Source organism: Antedon mediterranea, chromosome 4 (genome assembly GCF_964355755.1).
Source record: "Antedon mediterranea chromosome 4, ecAntMedi1.1, whole genome shotgun sequence".
NCBI classification, from domain to species: Eukaryota; Metazoa; Echinodermata; class Crinoidea; order Comatulida; family Antedonidae; genus Antedon; species Antedon mediterranea.
In genome coordinates, this window is record NC_092673.1 from 19952030 (window position 1) to 19958246 (window position 6217).

General features: G+C 28.7%; 1 long non-coding RNA gene across 2 annotated transcripts; it reads right to left on the minus strand.

Annotated features, from left to right (window-relative positions):
• Positions 1 to 254: 254 nt before the first annotated feature.
• LOC140046828 (uncharacterized) lies at positions 255 to 5792 on the minus strand. Of its 2 annotated transcripts, XR_011844863.1 has the most exons (6): positions 2651 to 2682; positions 2308 to 2339; positions 1960 to 1991; positions 1614 to 1645; positions 1263 to 1302; positions 255 to 633 (listed from the first exon to the last, which is right to left on the minus strand). It is a non-coding gene; the product is annotated as an uncharacterized lncRNA (long non-coding RNA). The 2 variants fall into 2 exon arrangements; XR_011844862.1 differs by lacking the exons at positions 1614 to 1645; positions 1960 to 1991; positions 2308 to 2339; positions 2651 to 2682 and adding exons at positions 3688 to 3719; positions 5416 to 5447; positions 5760 to 5792.
• Between the last annotated feature and the right edge of the window lie 425 nt (positions 5793 to 6217).

Consider the following 6217-nt stretch of genomic DNA (forward strand, 5'->3'; position numbering starts at 1 on the left):
TAATACTTGGTTATGCTAAATAGTTTCAGATTCTAATTTTTATTCTTTTTACAATTCTACTTAATAACAGATTCAAATAAAAGTGATCTTTAAATCTTCTTTAATTAATTCTTTTGTAATAAACTCTGTTTAATATTTATTTCTTTATAATAAGCTTCTGTTTTATTCTTCAAACTTTTGTTTGTATAATCAAACTTTAACTTTACACTTTTGCTTTTGCAAAAATGGTTTTGTAATAAACTTTTGTTTATTAGTTGTTTCCTTGTGATTAACTTCTGTTATCTTCAAGGTTTGACACTTTTGCTTTTGCAAAAATGGTTTTGTAATAAACTTTTGTTTATTAGTTGTTTCCTTGTGATTAACTTTTGTTATCTTCAAGGTTTTACACTTTTGCTTTTGCAAAAATGGTTTGTAATAAACTTTTGTTTATTAGTTTTTCCTTGTGATAAACTTCTGTTTACTTCAAGGTTTTATTGAATGTTTCAAAGATACTTTTAAAAAATGTTTAAAAAGAAATTGTGCATAAATATTAAAATTCGGTAACCCCTCGTAGAAACTCTCTTTGGAGAGTGGATCTTTTTCTAAAGACCCGGATCTCTTCTGAGATCCAGTGGGTTTATATAAGACAGTCACCTACAATAAAAGAAAAAAAAAAGAGTTAGTTATTAATTTTAAGATACACTGTACAGTACTAAGAATTACAGTCAAACAATTATATTGAATCAGTAGATAAATCAGTGTTTTTACAAATACCTAAATAATAATATACACATCCCCCCTGTGGAATGTAACATGATCTATTGGGCCTAGCAAAACAAATTAGGACCAACTCATTACTAAATTCAGGATAGACCCATTTTATAAAATTGCAAATTTATGTCTGGAGAAACTGACCACCACATTTATGTTAAAAAGGATGATTGTCCCAAATTTTGAAGTAAATTGTGATAATATATTTGTGACTTTGGTTTATACAATATAAATAAATCACTATAGAAGATATTTTGACCTAAAAATATGTCAAAACTTCATTACATGGAATGTGTCGGAAACAAATTCTTTCATAACAATTTCACCTTCAAAATTAATCTGAAAATAGGTTTAATTATTCAATGTTCTAATAAAATAGAATTTTATACACAAAAATATTTGGTCACTCAGTATAGTAAATTTACAAACAACACATGTTTATCAATTATTGGAGGGCATAAAGTAAGGAAAATATGTTTTTTCCGTTTTACAGATAATTTTCTAATACTCACAGCTGTAACTGGCACTGTATATTTTCTGTACAACTACAATCTAAAAAATAAAAGGAAAATCATTAATAATGGCAATAAACAACATTAACACTTTTTCAAAATCAACATGCTTCTTAATCAATGTCTGAAAAATTAAGAAATTTTCTCAAAATGAATTTGGGTATTAGACAGCTGGTTAGGGCCTACATGTTGTCTCAATGCTAATTTCATTTAATATTTTATTCACAAACCATAAAATCTGATTTATGTAAATGTTTCATAATAGAACATGCCTACAAAATAACAGGCAACGGTTCACAAAGTAAAGAAAATATGTTTTATCCGTTTAACAGATAATCTACTAATACTCACAGCTGTAGCTGACACTGTATATGTTCTACAATCTAAAAAAAAAAAACAAGGAAAAACATTAATAATTGGCAATAAACAACATTAATACTTTTTCCAAATCAACATGCTTCTTAATCAATGTCTGAAAAATTAAGAAATTCCTCAAAATGACTTTGGGTATGAGACAGCTGGTTAGGCCTACATGTTGTCTTAATGCTAATTTCATTTAATATTTTATTCACAAACCATAAAATCTGAATGATGTAAATGTTACATAATAGAAAATGCCTACAAAATAACAGGCAACGGTTCACAAAGTAAAGAAAATATGTTTTCTCCGTTTAACAGATAATCTACTAATACTCACAGCTGTAGCTAACACTGTATTTTTTCTACAATCTAAAAAAACAAAACAAGGAAAAACATCAATAATTGGCAATAAACAACATTAACACTTTTTCCAAATCAACATGCTTCTTAATCGAGGTCTGAAAAATTAAGAAATTTCCTTAAAATGACTTTAGGTATGGGACGGCTGGTTAGGGCCTACATGTTGTCTCAATGCTAGTTTCATTTAATATTTTATTCACAAACCATAAAATCTGAATTATGTAAATGTTTCATAATAGAAAATGCCTACAAAATAACAGGCAACTGTTCACAAAGTAAGGAAAATATGTTTTCTCCGTTTAACAGATAATCTACTAATACTCACAGCTGTAGCTAACACTGTATATTTTCTACAATCTAAAAACAACAAGGAAAAACATTGATAATGGCAAAAAACAACATTAACCCTTTTGTTAAATCAACATGCTTCTTAATCAATGTCTGAAAAATTAAGAAATTTCCTCAAAATAACTTTGGGTATGGGCCGGCTGATTGGGGTCTACATGTTGTCTCAAAACTACTTTCATTTAATATCTTATTCACAAACCATAAAATCTGAATTATGTAAATGTTTCATAATATAAAATGCCTACAAAATAACAGGCAACAGTTCACAAAGTAAGGAAAATATGTTTTCTCTGTTTAACAGATAATCTACTAATACTCACAGCTGTAGCTGACACTGTATATTTTCTACAATCTAAAAAAACAAAACAAGGAAAAACATCAATAATTGGCAATAAACAACATTAACACTTTTTCCAAATCAACATGCTTCTTAATCAATGTCTGAAAAATTAAGAAATTCCTCAAAATGACTTTGGGTATGAGACAGCTGGTTAGGCCTACATGTTGTCTTAATGCTAATTTCATTTAATATTTTATTCACAAACCATAAAATCTGAATGATGTAAATGTTACATAATAGAAAATGCCTACAAAATAACAGGCAACGGTTCACAAAGTAAAGAAAATATGTTTTCTCCGTTTAACAGATAATCTACTAATACTCACAGCTGTAGCTAACACTGTATATTTTCTACAATCTAAAAAAACAAAACAAGGAAAAACATCAATAATTGGCAATAAACAACATTAACACTTTTTCCAAATCAACATGCTTCTTAATCGAGGTCTGAAAAATTAAGAAATTTCCTTAAAATGACTTTAGGTATGGGACGGCTGGTTAGGGCCTACATGTTGTCTCAATGCTAGTTTCATTTAATATTTTATTCACAAACCATAAAATCTGAATTATGTAAATGTTTCATAATAGAAAATGCCTACAAAATAACAGGCAACTGTTCACAAAGTAAGGAAAATATGTTTTCTCCGTTTAACAGATAATCTACTAATACTCACAGCTGTAGCTAACACTGTATATTTTCTACAATCTAAAAACAACAAGGAAAAACATTGATAATGGCAAAAAACAACATTAACCCTTTTGTTAAATCAACATGCTTCTTAATCAATGTCTGAAAAATTAAGAAATTTCCTCAAAATAACTTTGGGTATGGGCCGGCTGATTGGGGTCTACATGTTGTCTCAAAACTACTTTCATTTAATATCTTATTCACAAACCATAAAATCTGAATTATGTAAATGTTTCATAATATAAAATGCCTACAAAATAACAGGCAACAGTTCACAAAGTAAGGAAAATATGTTTTCTCTGTTTAACAGATAATCTACTAATACTCACAGCTGTAGCTGACACTGTATATTTTCTACAATCTAAAAAAACAAAACAAGGAAAAACATCAATAATTGGCAATAAACAACATTAACACTTTTTCCAAATCAACATGCTTCTTAATCAATGTCTGAAAAATTAAGAAATTCCTCAAAATGACTTTGGGTATGAGACAGCTGGTTAGGCCTACATGTTGTCTTAATGCTAATTTCATTTAATATCGTATTCACAAACCATAAAATCTGAATGATGTAAATGTTACATAATAGAAAATGCCTACAAAATAACAGGCAACGGTTCACAAAGTAAAGAAAATATGTTTTCTCCGTTTAACAGATAATCTACTAATACTCACAGCTGTAGCTAACACTGTATATTTTCTACAATCTAAAAAAACAAAACAAGGAAAAACATCAATAATTGGCAATAAACAACATTAACACTTTTTCCAAATCAACATGCTTCTTAATCGAGGTCTGAAAAATTAAGAAATTTCCTTAAAATGACTTTAGGTATGGGACGGCTGGTTAGGGCCTACATGTTTTCTCAATGCTAGTTTCATTTAATATTTTATTCACATACCATAAAATCTGAATTATGTAAATGTTTCATAATAGAAAATGCCTACAAAATAACAGGCAACTGTTCACAAAGTAAGGAAAATATGTTTTCTCCGTTTAACAGATAATCTACTAATACTCACAGCTGTAGCTAACACTGTATATTTTCTACAATCTAAAAACAACAAGGAAAAACATTGATAATGGCAAAAAACAACATTAACCCTTTTGTTAAATCAACATGCTTCTTAATCAATGTCTGAAAAATTAAGAAATTTCCTCAAAATAACTTTGGGTATGGGCCGGCTGATTGGGGTCTACATGTTGTCTCAAAACTACTTTCATTTAATATCTTATTCACAAACCATAAAATCTGAATTATGTAAATGTTTCATAATATAAAATGCCTACAAAATAACAGGCAACAGTTCACAAAGTAAGGAAAATATGTTTTCTCTGTTTAACAGATAATCTACTAATACTCACAGCTGTAGCTGACACTGTATATTTTCTACAATCTAAAAAAACAAAACAAGGAAAAACATCAATAATTGGCAATAAACAACATTAACACTTTTTCCAAATCAACATGCTTCTTAATCGAGGTCTGAAAAATTAAGAAATTTCCTTAAAATGACTTTAGGTATGGGACGGCTGGTTAGGGTCTACATGTTGTCTCAATGCTAATTTCATTTAATATCGTATTCACAAACCATAAAATCTAAATTATTTAAATGTTTCATAATATAAAATGCCTACAAAATAACAGGCAACAATTCACAAAGTAAGGTAAATATGTTTTCTCCGTTTAACAGATAATCTACTAATACTCACAGCTGTAGCTGAAACTGTTAATTTTCTACAATCTAAAAAAAACAAGGAAAAACATTAATAATGGCAATAAACAACATTAATACTTTTTCCAAATCAACATGCTTCTTAATCAATGTCTAAAAAATTAGGAAATTTCCTCAAAATGACTTTGGGTATGGGCCGGCTGATTGCGGCCTACATGTTGTCTCAATGGTAATTTCATTTAATTGTTTGATCACAAACAATAAAATCTGAATTACGTAAATGTTTCATAATAGAAAATGTCTACGAAATAACAGGCAACAGTTCACAAAGTAAGGAAAATATGTTTTCTCCGTTTAACAGATAATCTACTGATACTCACAGCTATAGCTGAAACTGTATATTTTCTACAATCTAAAAAAAACCAAGGAAAAACATTGATAATGGCAATAAACAACATTAACACTTTTTCCAAATCAACAAGCTTCTTAATCAATGTCTGAAAAATTAAGAAATTTCCTCAAAATGACTTTGGGTATGGATCGGCTGATTGGGGCCTACATGTTGTCTCAATGCTAATTTCATTTAATATTTTATTCACAAACCATAAAATCTGAATGATGTAAATGTTTCATAATAGAAAATGCCTACAAAATAACAGGCAACAGTTCACAAAGTAAGGAAAATATGTTTTCTCTGTTTAGCAGATAATCTACTAATACTCACAGCTGTAGCTGACACTGTATGTTTTCTACAATCTAAAAAAAAAACAAGGAAAAACATTAATAATTGGCAATAAACAACATTAACACTTTTTCCAAATCAACATGCTTCTTAATCGAGGTCTGAAAAATTTAGAAATTCCTCAAAATGACTTTGGGTATGAGACAGCTGGTTAGGGCCTACATGTTTTCTCAATGCTAATTTCATTTAATATTTTATTCACAAACCATAAAATCTGAATGCTGTAAATGTTTCATAATAGAAAATGCCTACAAAATAACAGGCAACTGTTCACAAAGTAAGGAAAATATGTTTTCTCCATTTAACAGATAATCTACTAATACTCACAGCTGTAGCTAACACTGTATATTTTCTACAATCTAAAAACAACAAGGAAAACATTGATAATGGCAATAAACAACATTAACCCTTTTTCCAAATCAACATGCTTCTTAATTAAT